This window comes from Neoarius graeffei, chromosome 9 (genome assembly GCF_027579695.1).
Source record: "Neoarius graeffei isolate fNeoGra1 chromosome 9, fNeoGra1.pri, whole genome shotgun sequence".
Lineage (NCBI taxonomy): Eukaryota > Metazoa > Chordata > Actinopteri > Siluriformes > Ariidae > Neoarius > Neoarius graeffei.
This window is the reverse complement of record NC_083577.1, coordinates 86,090,738-86,104,803: the sequence shown is the minus strand read 5'-3', so window position 1 is coordinate 86,104,803 and position 14,066 is coordinate 86,090,738. Positions and strand designations below refer to the sequence as shown.

The 14,066-nt window shown below is 41.0% G+C and overlaps 1 long non-coding RNA gene across 1 annotated transcript; it reads left to right on the top strand.

Moving 5' to 3' along the window:
• Nucleotides 1-2,046: 2,046 nt before the first annotated feature.
• Nucleotides 2,047-2,668, top strand: LOC132891384 (uncharacterized). The gene is made up of 3 exons (XR_009655316.1): nucleotides 2,047-2,066; nucleotides 2,313-2,392; nucleotides 2,552-2,668. It is a non-coding gene; the product is annotated as an uncharacterized LOC132891384 (long non-coding RNA).
• Nucleotides 2,669-14,066: the final 11,398 nt, after the last annotated feature.

The window sequence follows — 14,066 nt, the reverse complement described above, 5'->3', positions numbered from 1 at the left end:
GGCCTTCAGTTGCTTAGAAGTTACCATGGGGTCCTTTGTGACCTCGCTGACTATTACACACCTTGCTCTTGGAGTGATCTTTGTTGGTCGACCACTCCTAGGGAGGGTAACAATGGTCTTGAATTTCCTCCATTTGTGCACAATCTGTCTGACTGTGGATTGGTGGAGTCCAAACTCTTTAGAGATGGTTTTGTAACCTTTTCCAGCCTGATGAGCATCAACAACACTTTTTCTGAGGTCCTCAGAAATCTCCTTTGCTCGTGCCATGATACACTTCCACAAACGTGTGTTGTGAAGATCAGACTTTGATAGATCCCTGTTCTTTAAATAAAACAGGGTGCCCACTCACACCTGATTGTCATCCCATTGATTGAAAACACCTGACTCTAATTTCACCTTCAAATTAACTGTTAATCCTAGAGGTTCACATACTTTTGCCACTCACAGATATGTAATATTGGATCATTTTCTTCAATAAATAAATGACCAAGTATAATATTTTTGTCTCATTTGTTTAACTGGGTTCTCTTTATCTACTTTTAGGACTTCTGTGAAAATCTGATGATGTTTTCAGTGATATTTATGCAGAAATATCGAAAATTCTAAAGGGTTCACAAACTTTCAAGCACCACTGTAAGTATGGAAACTTATTTGTTTCGTTTGAAATATATTTATAGTGATTTTTTGCCATCAACATTCATTGTATCCTTTTTCTGTTACTATTTTAAGGTTCCATTTCAGGATACGCATTCACCATTGTTCACGAGATTGACAGGCATTTGGGTTCTGGGTAAGTATAGATCGATCTGATTTTTTAGAAATTAATATTTAATGACAATTTCGTCATTTATATGTCTGCCATTCATTTAGGATGCCATTTGAGAGGATTTTGTCATAGATATTCAAGGGTCATAAGCAGGGCCGGCTCTAGGTCTTTGGCTGCCCTAGGCGAGATTGAGTTTTGGCGCCCCCCCCAAGAAAAAAACCCCTCTAATAACATCTAAATAACACTTTAATCTAATCACTCTATTCTATTACTATTAAACAATGTATGATGCATGGACAATAAACAAGAAGTCATTTTTATCTTTTTCATTATTGTTATTATTGTTATCATTATTAACATAAAGTGTCACAAAGTAAAATGACCTCACAAATTCAATACATATCTCCATATAATGGGCAAAAACTCTTCCGCACCCTGTTCAAAGTGTAGTGCATGGACAATAAACAAGACATTATTTTTAGTTTCTTTTTTGCTATTAAAAGTTAAGTCATCTCTGAAGAATTAACAAATTAAATGAATAAAAAATTCTACAGTTCTAAATTGTGCAAACTTAAGCACCCTGTTAGGACATCAATGGGCTGTATTTTCAAACAAAAGTGCTATTATGGGTACTTTGTTATTGAAGTAACATTACAATGGGACTCGTCTGGTCTTCCTAATGGCAAATTCCTTGATAATATCATCAAATGATATTTCTCTTGAGATCTCTTGGTTGACGCTCATCAGAGCAAGCCCATTCAGACGTTCTTGACTCATTGTTGACCTTAAGTATGTCTTCAGCAGTTTTAATTTTGAAAAGCTTCTTTCAGCAGAAGCTACTGTCACAGGTAGTGTAACAGCAGAGGTAAGGAGTGTGTATTTCTACATCCCCAGCCGCATCAGAGGTGTTGTAAAAAAGGTTTTCAACCTTTTTGAGCCAGGGCGCACTTTTTTCAATGAAAAAATCTCAAGGCACATCACCAATAGAAAATGTTGACTGAAACTAAAACGCTGTTGCCAATATTTACAATATACAGTCATTCTATAATTTTCCACGGTACGCTTGGTGATCTCTCACGGCACACTAGTGTTCCGCGGTACTAGAGTTCGGCAGCACAGTGGTTGAAAACACTGTACACCACTGATGCACTTGGTAACATCTTCATTCAATAACTCCATCCCTCCTTTTTGGTGGGGTTTTGGTCGCCCTTGGCGCCCCTGGGCACACTTTGCGCTCTAGGCAATTGCCTAGGTCGCCTATAGCAATCGCCGGCGCTGGTCATAAGTCATGATTCAGCAAGTAAGTGCACAATGCATTTATGTGCCTATTTATCTGGCTTTCCCAATGTTTTTCCAGTTAGTAGTCTTTGTAATGCTTTCATGTACATGAAACATCTATTCTATCATCTATTAATCTTCATCATCTATTCTATCTATTCTAACATCTATTAAAAATATTTGAAGCTGTCATTTAAAAGTGAGTGTAAACTTGTTCATGTCTCACCTCTCTGTATCTCCCTCTTTATGAAATCCTGCTCCTCTGAAGGGTCTTCTGGCGTACATAGATGTTCATAGGATCGTCAGGGTATGAGAGCGTTTGTTCAAGTCAAGTGAGCTATCTACCAAGTGATACACCTCACATAATACACCTCACTATAATATAAAAGTGTGATGACCCTGAGGTTGTTTTGAACATTTATTAACTTGTATGTACCTAACCTTAAATTGTTTTAATGTCTTCCTTTTCCTTTCTGTCTGTGTACTTGTGTGTGTGATTGGCTGCAGGTGGGATGATTACGAGAGTGACTGTGTCAGTGTGTAGGTGTGTCCAAGTAGCAGATTGGACTGAAGACTGCAGATAAGGTCGGTTCCTCCCAGCTTCTGGGGGCTCTCTTCCAACCATGCCCCATTGTGTACAAGAAGCATTTTAAATACTGTAAATCATTGACTGCATAGTTACTGTGCATTTGTTGGTGTTTCTTGGGGGCCGGGAATTCTTGCTTTAAATGTTGCACCATTTCCCCTTGGCCAGGATGTAACAACCGTAAAAAAAAATGTACATTGCTTCACGGAAAACATACTTAAACAAGTGCAATGAGAGATAGCAACCTGGCCCCAACCGGTGTGTTTGGCTCCGCGTAAAGACGGCACACACACACACACACTGCAGGGGGACAGACAGACAGACAGACTAACAGATGGGGTCATTGCAATACCTGGCCAAACCTCCTCCGGGGGGGCAGGTTACTAGTCGTTTGTACTCTGGTAATTATGAGCCTGTCGAAGTCTTAATATTGGCCTGCCTAAGTCAAAAATGCCCGGCCCGTTTTTTTGTCCCAGTCCAGCCCTGGTTCAAACACCATTAAAAGTAATTTCAGGAATAGAGCTCTTGTGTGACGTGTAATTCTCCCCTCTCATTTAAATATGTCAAAAATTTTTCAGTGCACGCTTTGCGTGCATCACGGACCTCAGTGATTTTAAAATGCTGGCTACGGCCCTGAACACAAGCTAATTTTATCCCTAATCTATCCCCAATGATGAAGCCTGTGGCGATGGTGGCAAGGAAAAACTCCCTCAGACGACACGAGGAAGAAACCTCGAGAGGAACCAGACTCAAAAGGGAACCCATCCTCATTTGGGCAACAACAGACAACATGGCTATAACATTAACAGTTTTAACATAAAGTCAGTTTCGTTGATGTTATAAACTCTTCATTGATGGAAACTTGAGTGCAAAACTGTTCATGACAACTGCAGTCCTAAAGTTAGCAAGTCAACTGTAGTCCTCAGCCATAAAAGCATTACTGTAAGAGTCCAGAGCGTCTTCCAAGTGTGACTTTCGACTGTCCATATGGGGCTGTCCTCCACAGGAGCGATGTGATGAAACTCTAACCAGACACAGGGCACCAGGATGAATCAGGCAGGTCCGAGGAGCAGAAGAGGTCAGCATCTCGATCCCAGGGTTGACATGTAACTCAGAGGGACAGATTTGGGAGGGAGAGAGAGAGAGAGAGAGAGAGAGAGAGAGAAAAAACAGGTTGTTAGGTATGCCCAATGTCACCTGAATAAGTAGGAACAGTATACATATTGCACTGAGTACAAGCAGGGACTCCGGCAACTAACTATGACAGCATAACTAAAAGGGGAGAGCCAGAAGGTAACACAGGCATGAGGGGCCCCGGGACATAAAGCAGCAGCCACTACACCGTCAACAAACTCGAGTGAGCAAGCGAGTGGGGACTGACAGCATCCATACATCCCAGTTTACCAAAACACTCTGTCTGAGGACCCTCCAGATCTACACCTTTACCTCATAAACACCATTAACAAAAGGCTTGACTAAACAGATATGTTTTCAGCCGAGACTTAAACACTGAGACTGTGTCTGATTCCCGAACATTACTTAGAAGGCTGTTCCATAACTGTGGGGCTTTGTAAGAAAAGGCTCCGCCCCCTGATGTAGCCTTCACTATACGAGGTACCAGCAGATAGCCTGCACCTTTTGATCTAAGTAGGCGTGGCGGGTCATAGAGGAGCAGAAGTTCACTCAGGTACTGTGGTGCGAGACCATTCAGTGCTTTGAAGGTCAATAGTAGTATTTTATAATCAATACGAAATTTGATTGGGAGCCAATGCAGTGTGGATAAGACAGGGGTGATGTGGTCATATTTTCTAGTTCTAGTAAGGACTCTTGCTGCTGCATTTTGAACTAACTGGAGCTTGTTTATGCACTTATTGGAACATCCAGACAGTAAGGCATTACAATAATCCAACCTGGAGGGAACGAAAGCATTAACTAGTTTTTCCGCATCATGTAGTGACATTAAATTTCTTATCTTAGCAATATTTCTGAGATGAAAGAAAGCTATCCGGGTAATGTTATCAATGTGAGTTTCGAATGAAAGACTGGGGTCAGTAATCACTCCGAGGTCTTTTACTGCTGCACGTGAAGAAACAGAAAGGCCATCCAGAGTTACTGCGTAATCAGAAAACTTACTTCTAGCTGCATGTGGTCCGAGTACACGTACTTCAGTCTTGTCAGAGTTAAGCAGAAGGAAGTTAATAAGCATCCAGTGTCTAATGTCCTTCACACATTCCTCAATTCTATTAAGCTGGTGTCTCTCATCAGGTTTTGCAGAAACATACAACTGCGTGTCATCAGCATAACAGTGGAAACTAATACAATGTTTATGAATAATATCACCCAGAGGGAACATATATAAAGAAAAAAGCAGTGGACCCAAGACAGAACCTTGTGGAACACCAAACTTTACCTCAGTACGTCTAGAAAAATCACCATTTACATCAACATACTGATAGCGATCAGTTAAATAAGACCTGAGCCAGGAGAGGGCCAGTCCCTTAACTCCCACAACATTTTCTAGTCTATCCAGAAGAATGGAATGATCAATGGTATCAAATGCTGCACTAAGGTCAAGCAACACAAGCAGCGAGACACAGCCCTGATCAGACGCCAACAGTAGGTCGTTTACTACTTTAACCAGAGCTGTCTCTGTGCTATGATGAGGTCTAACACACCATGCGCGCATACACACACACACACACACACACACACACACACACCCCGCACAAGAACACACCATGCTCACGTGCACACACACACACCACGCACCGGGCACCGTGCAAGAACACACTATGCATGCGTGCACACACACCCCACGCAAGAAAACACCATGCTCACGTGCACACACACACACACACACACACACCATGCACCGTGCAAGAACACACTATGCACGCACACATACACACCCCGCGCAAGAAAACACCACGCACACATACACACACACACCCCGCGCAAGAAAACACCATGCACGTGCGCGCACACACACCCCGTGCAAGAACACACCATGTGCACGCGCACACACGCATAATTGAAGATCTTGGCAAGAATATTAAAGATCCTTGAAGATCTTGAAAAGAATTTCAAAGACCCTTGAAGATCTTGGCAAGAAGTTAAAAGATCTTTGTAGATCATTGAAGATCTTGGCAAGAATTTCAAAGATCCTTGAAGATCTTGGCAAGAACTTACTGTGGGGCAGCTTCCATACCCATCAGGTCTGTGGCACCACTTGGCATCAGGTCTGGAGGTCCAGAGAGACAACATGATGGGGGCACAACATCATTTGTCTTCCCTTACCATGCAAGGCGCTTCGTTAGTAAAGAATAGTATGAGAGAACTCACGAGGCCAGACATTCCATGGCGGCTCGGCCAGGCTGTTCGTGCCACCGGTGTGGGCGACTCTGTCACTCTGGTGCGAGCCTCATGGCCCATCTGTGTTTCTGCACATCATAATGAAGCAGTCATCATTGCTATCAATACACACACACACACACACACACACACCTGAAAAATGTCAGTTATTAAAAGCTAAATTAAAGTAAGGTGTTTAAAGTAAAGGTTTAAAACTAGATAAATTATCAGCATCTCTAATTAACTTTGGCAGCATGTTCCAAATCTTTGGAGCTACCAATGTGAATGCCCCATCACCCCATTGTCTTTTTAGTTATGAATGCTAACGGTTTCAATAAAAGCTCATTATTAGACCTTAAACTATACTTAGACACCTCTTTGATCTCAGTTAAACTAGACATATGTTTAGGAGCACAGCCCTTAATAGCTTTAAAAGCAATGACTAACATTTTTAAATTAATCCTTCGTCTAACTGGCAGCCAGTGCAAGGACCGTAAAATTGGTGTCATATGAGAAAATCTAGGAACAATACAAATCATCCTTGGTCCTGCATTCTGAACTCTTTGAAGCTTATTTAAATGAACATCAGGCAGCCCATCAAGAAGGTAATTACAATAATCTATTCTGCCCATAATCAGTGCATGAACTAAAATTTCTGATGAATCTTTGGTGAGATATTTTCTAATGCACCTTAAATTATGTAAATAATAGAATGCAGTACTACATGTTTTTGAGATATGGGTAGTATAAGGTATTAGGTAAGTATTAGGTAAGAAAACTCAGATGGCAGCAGTCACTCATTCAAAACAATCCAAATGATTTCAGACACGAGCTCTTCTTCTTCTAGCTGCTCCCATACGTCCGGGGTCACCACAGCGGATCTGTTCTGCATATTTGATTTAGCATAGGTTTTTACACCAGATGCCCTTCCTGGCGCAGCCCTCCCCAATCTATCCAGGCTTGGGAACAGCACTAAGGTTGTCTTCTACAACCTAATCTGCATGTCTTTGACCTGTGTGGGAAACTGTGACAAAATAGTGTGACGTATGCATCCGCCACCATGTTGGATGATCTACAAATCCAAAATGCCATCTCATGCAAACAGTAATTGTGATGCATCTCTGACTTTTTCAAAATAGTATGATTCTCTGGAGTCCTCTGTCAAGTCAAGATTCAAAGGAAAAAGTTGAAATTTGTGGCTTTATGTTCAAGCTGTCCAATTATACAGAGGATTTAACCTCATTACCACTGATTGAATGCCCTGATATTGTGAACTATCTCGTTCTACAAAAGAAAAAAGAAAAAAGTGCATAAAAAAACGAAAGTACTGGGTTACTGGAACGGCATCACTAATATCTCATCTGGCAAAGCTGACCCACATTGTTCTCCTTGTGTATCCAAACTCACTCAGGTTTGCATCGTATCTAATCTGGCTTTCTTGGCAGATCTTTCATTTATCCTGTTGCTTCTTGATACTGCAAGATGAGTTTTCGTCTTGATCTTATTGTGTCCTAATTTGAGTGTTGGTACCCAGTCTGGATTTGTTTTATCGCGTAGGTTTGCAGGTACTCCTGCGAGGTGAGAAGCAGAGTGTTTGCCTTAAAGCTCAAAAGTTTGATTGAATCAGCAGAAAACATAGCTTTAATTATCAATGAATATTTACCAGATATAAAGTGGTCACCACACACGTGGGTGTAATTAACATTTTCCTCAGTTAAGTCCTAATGATTTATGTTTTTGAATCACAGTGCACGCACAATGTTCTCTGGACAGTTCTTCATCTCATCTCTCATCTCATTATCTGTAGCCGCTTTATCCTGTTCTACAGGGTCGCAGGCAAGCTGGAGCCTATCCCAGCTGACTACGGGCGAGAGGCGGGGTACACCCTGGACAAGTCGCCAGGTTATCGCAGAGGAGTAACATTATTACTGTAATTATACCCCAGACACAAAGTAGGCATTGTCTTTCTTCAAAGGCAATGAAATCAAAAGAGCATGTAACCAATGGGAAACGAATAGTGTGCTGGATTAGCATGAATTCCATATTCTGGAAAATCAAAAATGTTGTCTTGGGCCCCTCTGGGGTGTCACCAATCCATGTGCAAAGTATGGAGTATGTGCGTCCAGCCGTGTTGATTTGCATAAGAGAACAGACAGAAAGACAGACAGCCTTTGTTTAGCAGTACATCGCTGTGGCCAAGTCAAAACGTGCAACACCTAAAGCCTGAGAAAACAGTACTGCCTCTGCCCATGAGTACACTGGCGGTTCTAGACCAAAATTACTAGGGGGGCCGAGGTTGGGCCAGTGTTTTTTCAGGGGGGCACATATGAGCAAAACTTGGCAATATTTAGGCGTTCAAAATGTTTTGTTTAGTTTATTTAAAACCAAAACAAAAATACATTGAGCATAAATACAATGAGATAAACATTCTGTCTCAATAGCCTAAACATAAAATAAATTGTGCTCAGTAAATCTTAAAACCATGTTTCTCTTTTTTGTAAAATAAGATTTCTATTTTTGCATACAATGAACCTTTTCTTCAGACGTGGCTGCACTGGAGTGTTGTCCAAGCACTTGCTGATATCTGGAGAAAGATGAATACAGTAAATATGAGCGTGCGACTGAGAACAACACTTATTTATCATTATTCATTATTCATTTATTATTATATCTATTATTTGTATTTTATATTTATTAATTATTATTCAGACTTCACACTTTCAGGGTAGGCTATATGAATTGTAGGTCGACACTGCTCACACACATACATTTGTTCAACATCACAAACCTGTGCTGTACTTGATATGCATGGTGAATCTGGTTGTCCCAATGACTTGATGGGTTGTCCCTCATTCTGTCCCTCAATCTGATTCTGAATGTCTTCATCCTCACTCTCAGATTGCCTTTCAGATGCCTCACTTTCCACCTCTCCAACCACCACCTCTAGCTCTCTCTCCACCTCTGGCTCTCTCTCTCCTCTTTCATAATCTTTATCTTCCTTACTCTCTCTATGTTGCTTTTTGCCAACAGGGGCAAAAAAGGACATAATGTCCTCCTTGCTCCTTTCCATGATGACAGCCTACAGTAGGTCTATACTAAAAAGTAAACGGAGAGGAATGTAGCCTCTACATATCAAAAGGCCATTAAAGTTTTACAAGAAGGTTAAACACTGTCGGTTATTTTACCCATTTCCCAAAAATATTAAGTTAGGCTACTTATTGCTGTGCAACACACTTTTTTTTTAAAGATATTTTTTGGGGCTTTTTGCACCTTTATTGGATAGGACAGTGTAGAGACAGGAAATGAGCGGGAGAGAGAGAGACGGGAGGGGATCGGGAAATGACCTCGGGCCGGAATCGAACCCGGGTCGCCCGCATTCATGGTATGGCGCCTTAACCACCTGAGCCACGACACCCCCTGCAACACACTTTTAAGAAAGCGCAATAAAATGGATTTATTATTGTAGTGAACAACAACAGTAAAACACGGATATGTGCAAACACTGACGTTACGAAATTGAATAATTTTCCTTACCTTCGCCTCTTCGCAGTAGCCTAGTCCTTGCAGGGCTGCAGCTGTTATCTGTGTCCGAAGTTTACAATTCGCGCTGCTGCTGATCTTTCTGCTGCAGGTAACAGTGTGCGTGTAGCGCTTTAAGGAGTCCGTGTAGAACACTCTGTCATGTCAGTTCCGATCTTCGAGCCAGCGCACGTCAAAATTAATAAATCTTGTTACCTGTTCAGCACAGGGGCCACAACAGGGGCCAGGAGCAATTTTACAGGGGCACTGGCCCTCCCGGCCCCCGTTTAAAACCGCCTATGCATGAGTATCTTCTTTCATCCCCGTTCACCCCATGTAAAGATCGGCCTTATCAGCCACCTGAGAACACATGTATGGACAACAACAATGGATGCCTGATGTCACTGGTAAAGATCGTCATCTTCCCTCAGGAAGGACGAACGAATATCAGGGTTAGGGTTAGCTATGGACACGGGTTAGCATCAGCTATGGATCCAGGTTAGGGTCAGATATGGAAACGCATCTCTGATGTTTCTGTACAGTATCTGTTTCTGCAGCCTTTCTACATCCTTTGGTCATTTATCAGCGTATAAACTAATTTTTAGTAAAAATGAATTGATGCCACTTAATGAGGCTGCAAAAAGTTTCCCTGGACATAACTTGCTATTTAAAATAGCTCACACAGGCATGGGCGTAGCGGACGCGGGGTACGCGGCGGACGCGGGGTACGTGGGGGACATGTCCCCCGCACTTCCCGTAGTTGTGCCCTCTGTCCCCCGCACTTTTTACAGCCATTACAACCACTCAATTCATTTTTAACATGTGGAAAAGCGTTTTTCCGTGCCGCCTCTAAACGCATCATGAGCAGGCGGAGCTAAGGCGGCAAACAAACCCCACTGTCGTGTGTGATCAGAGACGCTCTAGAAAATATTGTATGAGTATCTTTGGTGTGATTCAGATCTGGGCAGTGCTTCTGTATGTTCAGCAAACCAGCCAAGAGGCTAAAGACTTTAGACAGTTTTTTCCAAACAAACCGTGTAAGCTGTTGAATGTAGATAATGTTTAGCTAAAAGATGACAAATAGATGTCAATTTAGTTAGTTAAGCTAGCTAGCTAACTTAGAGGCGGTAGTAACTAGTTACATTTACTCCGTTACATTTACTTGAGTAACTTTTTGAATAAATTGTCCTCTTAAGAGTTGTTTTGTTGCAAAATACGTTTTACTTTTACTTGAGTAATATTATTCTAAAGTAACAATACTCTTACTTGAGTAACGTTACTATTTTGGCTACTCTAAGATTACTCGCTTCTGGGTAGAAAATAAGAATATAAATGTATTTGTGTTCCTTTGACTGTTATTTTTGTAAAGATTTAATTTATTTTTGTGGTATTTAAAGTTTAAAGTACATGAATTTGCTGATTATTATTACTGTATTCCTAATTCTATTTCAAAATGTTGCTTTCCACATATTTTTTTTAAATCTTTATTGCCACAATAGAAAGAGCAGGGTGAGAGAGGAGACAGTGGACCAGAGGCCAACAGGGATGATTATGCAGGGTCACAGGTGAGAAGAGAATATAACTAGCTATGTCACGACAGCTATTCTTAATTCTATTTATAAATTTTACTTTGCACATTTACTATCTATATTATTGCAGGAGAAATTGTAGGAGAAATTGTAACTGGCTAAAGAAATGTATATAGGATAAGAGTGACTCTAAGATTAGCATTTCCACTGCTATTTCAGAACTAGTCTTAAGCCTAGGTCACAACCGGATGTACGATTTTTTTGGCCGTGCGATTTTTGACGTTTCCCAAATCACTGCGTTTTTATTGTTTGTGGAGAAAGATGCACGTTGGCCGTAAGTTTGTCTTGCAACCTGAAAAAAACGTAAGCGCCCGTAGAGTTTGTTTGACATGACAAAGAACCTCTGCGGCCGGTCTGCGGCTCGAAAATCAGCACATCACACGCGCGCCCTCCGTGCATTTCTGATGATAATGATAGATAAACTTTATTGTCCCCACTGGGGCAATTGGATTTGCAGCACAATCGCAATGGACACCAAACATAAGACACAGACAAACATATCAGACAGTTTAAAAAAACAAACAACAACAAAAAAAGATTTCTTGCGTCTTTTGCATGTAGACCGGCCGTAGGAGTACGTACGGCCGGTTGTGACCGAGGCTTTATTTATACTAAATGTTTTTGACTGTGTTGCAATAGGCAGCACAGAGAGAAGGTCATATGTCAGGGGAGAGACCAGGCTGCAGGATTGACAGGCAGGGAGAGGCTTCAGACAGAGATACAGCAGAGGATGGATCTTCTGTGGCCACTTTAAAACCACATCAGCCAGATCCTAAGACCATTGTGTCTCAAAAGTTGGCAGACAAAACTCTAAGATTTCAGAGACAATGGTATCAGGTTCCCTGGTGCTGTACTGTTTGTGGTTATGTGGTTCTTTAGCTGCTAAGGAGAGGTGCAATTGAATGCGAGAGGATGATAAATCACTCAGTAGACCTCTGAACAATTTGTCCCCCTCGCTTCTAAAATGATCACTACGCCCCTGCACACAGGTCTAATGTCAGGTATGGGTTGGTGGAACCAGATGTATGTACTGTACAGAAGAGTGTATTAGAGCGGCGGCTACAATTATCAACACCTTAACGATCTTTTGGCCGTTGCAAAAATAGAAAAGACTTTCAATACATAAATTGTGCATGAATAATTACTCAAACTTCCACTGGAAAAAAAATAGTTGATTCCCGATTACTTAGCATATCAGATCACGTGACACTGTTCCACAATTATCAGCATCTTTGTCCACAGTTATCGACACCGTTCCACAATTATCGACATGCAGATGATTACTTATAAAAAAAAAATCAGATATCGCAACCATGCAAGATGCGAGTGGCATCGGGCAGGAGACAGTAGATAATTACTCCATTTGCAGGGCAAAATTCTGCTGTACAAAGGGAGAAGTGGGTCGAATGTTCATCAACAATGAGAATGAAAGGAAACTGAATGTGTTTCCCCTTCACAAACTTGACAAAATGCTTCAGAAATTCAAAGAACAAATCACTGTCCATCCAACCATTGTCAGTATGACCATAAATGGCTTCTGGGAAATCCAACAATCCTATATTCCTGAATTTCCGGCCAGGGAAGACAATTAAAGGAGGCGAGTAATCCCTGAAGGCGTTGAAGCATGCCATAACTGTGATTTGACACTTTGTGTTGGAAACAACTTGGTACACATGCCATGAGGATACAGATGTTAACACCTGATTATTTGTCATGGAAAGGGAAAATCCACTCCCATCTGCATTTAAAATGTGCCTGGGATTGTTAATAAGATTCTGAAAATCCAGTACCACCTCCTCCAAAAATGAATTAAGGCCCTTGTACCAACCCTGAAGCATTTCAAAATTGATGGAGACTTGTTCTTTCACAAGAAGTTGCGGAACCTGTTATTTTATTTCTGGATGCCTCTTGCGAAATAGGTAAAACCATTTTTCGCCTGGCAGATTGCTGGTGAATGGCGTTTCCCTCCCATTGTGATACACAACAGTTGTAAATGTCACTTAATCCCACAGCGTGTCGATAATGGTGGACACTGGTGAAAGTGATCACTATTATCGACACCTCATGTTACTTCTCAAATGCACGTTTAGATACAAAATGGCAACTGTCAAATGAAAGCGTAAGGAACAAAGTAGGTTTTGAAAAGGAGATCATGAAATATCAGTGAATTTGATCAGTAAAAACATGTCCACGATCTTTCCACCATGCTTACCTGCAATGATAATGTCTGGGTTTTCCAAAAAATTGCTGATCATGCTAAAAATCATCAGACGTGTCATCAGACGACAAGATCAAAGGGTGATTCCAGTTGATTAATTAACCAATAATAACTGTTGGAACTGAAACTCACCTTTGTAAAATTGTTTTTATTGGTAAATCTGAAAAGGTGTTGATAATTATGGATTGTCGATAATTGTAGCCGCCGCTCTATAAAAATAGCAATCAGGCATACAGTCCAAAACGGCAGGCAGAAATCATAAATGGTGAACAAGCAATAGGTCGGGCGAGGCACAAACAGACTCTCCAAAGCACAGACAAAAACAGAATAGAACAGGAACTGGAATCAGGAGATCAATGCCAGAAAACAGCTCGGCGAAGTGTCACTAAACAACTCAGTACTTCGCACCGTCAGTGTAATGATATGTTCAAACTCTTTGCAATTTTACACTGTTGTAGGTGCATTTGGGTAATTGAGTGATCAATCTCATTAAATCTGAAGGTTAATAATTAAAATTGAATCAGTCTCATTTGAATCATACCATTGAATCGTTTTCATTGAATCAGTCTATTATCATTAAATCACTCATGGAATCAGTCTCATTAATCAGTCTCATTAATTAATACCATTAATTTTGGTGCTTAATAATAAGTTACCAAATAGCTAAATTATGGTATATTCCAAATTATTATGATCACTTACCATATTACATAAATCATATGCACTTTTTATAATTCTTTGGAGATTGGGGACTTCAGA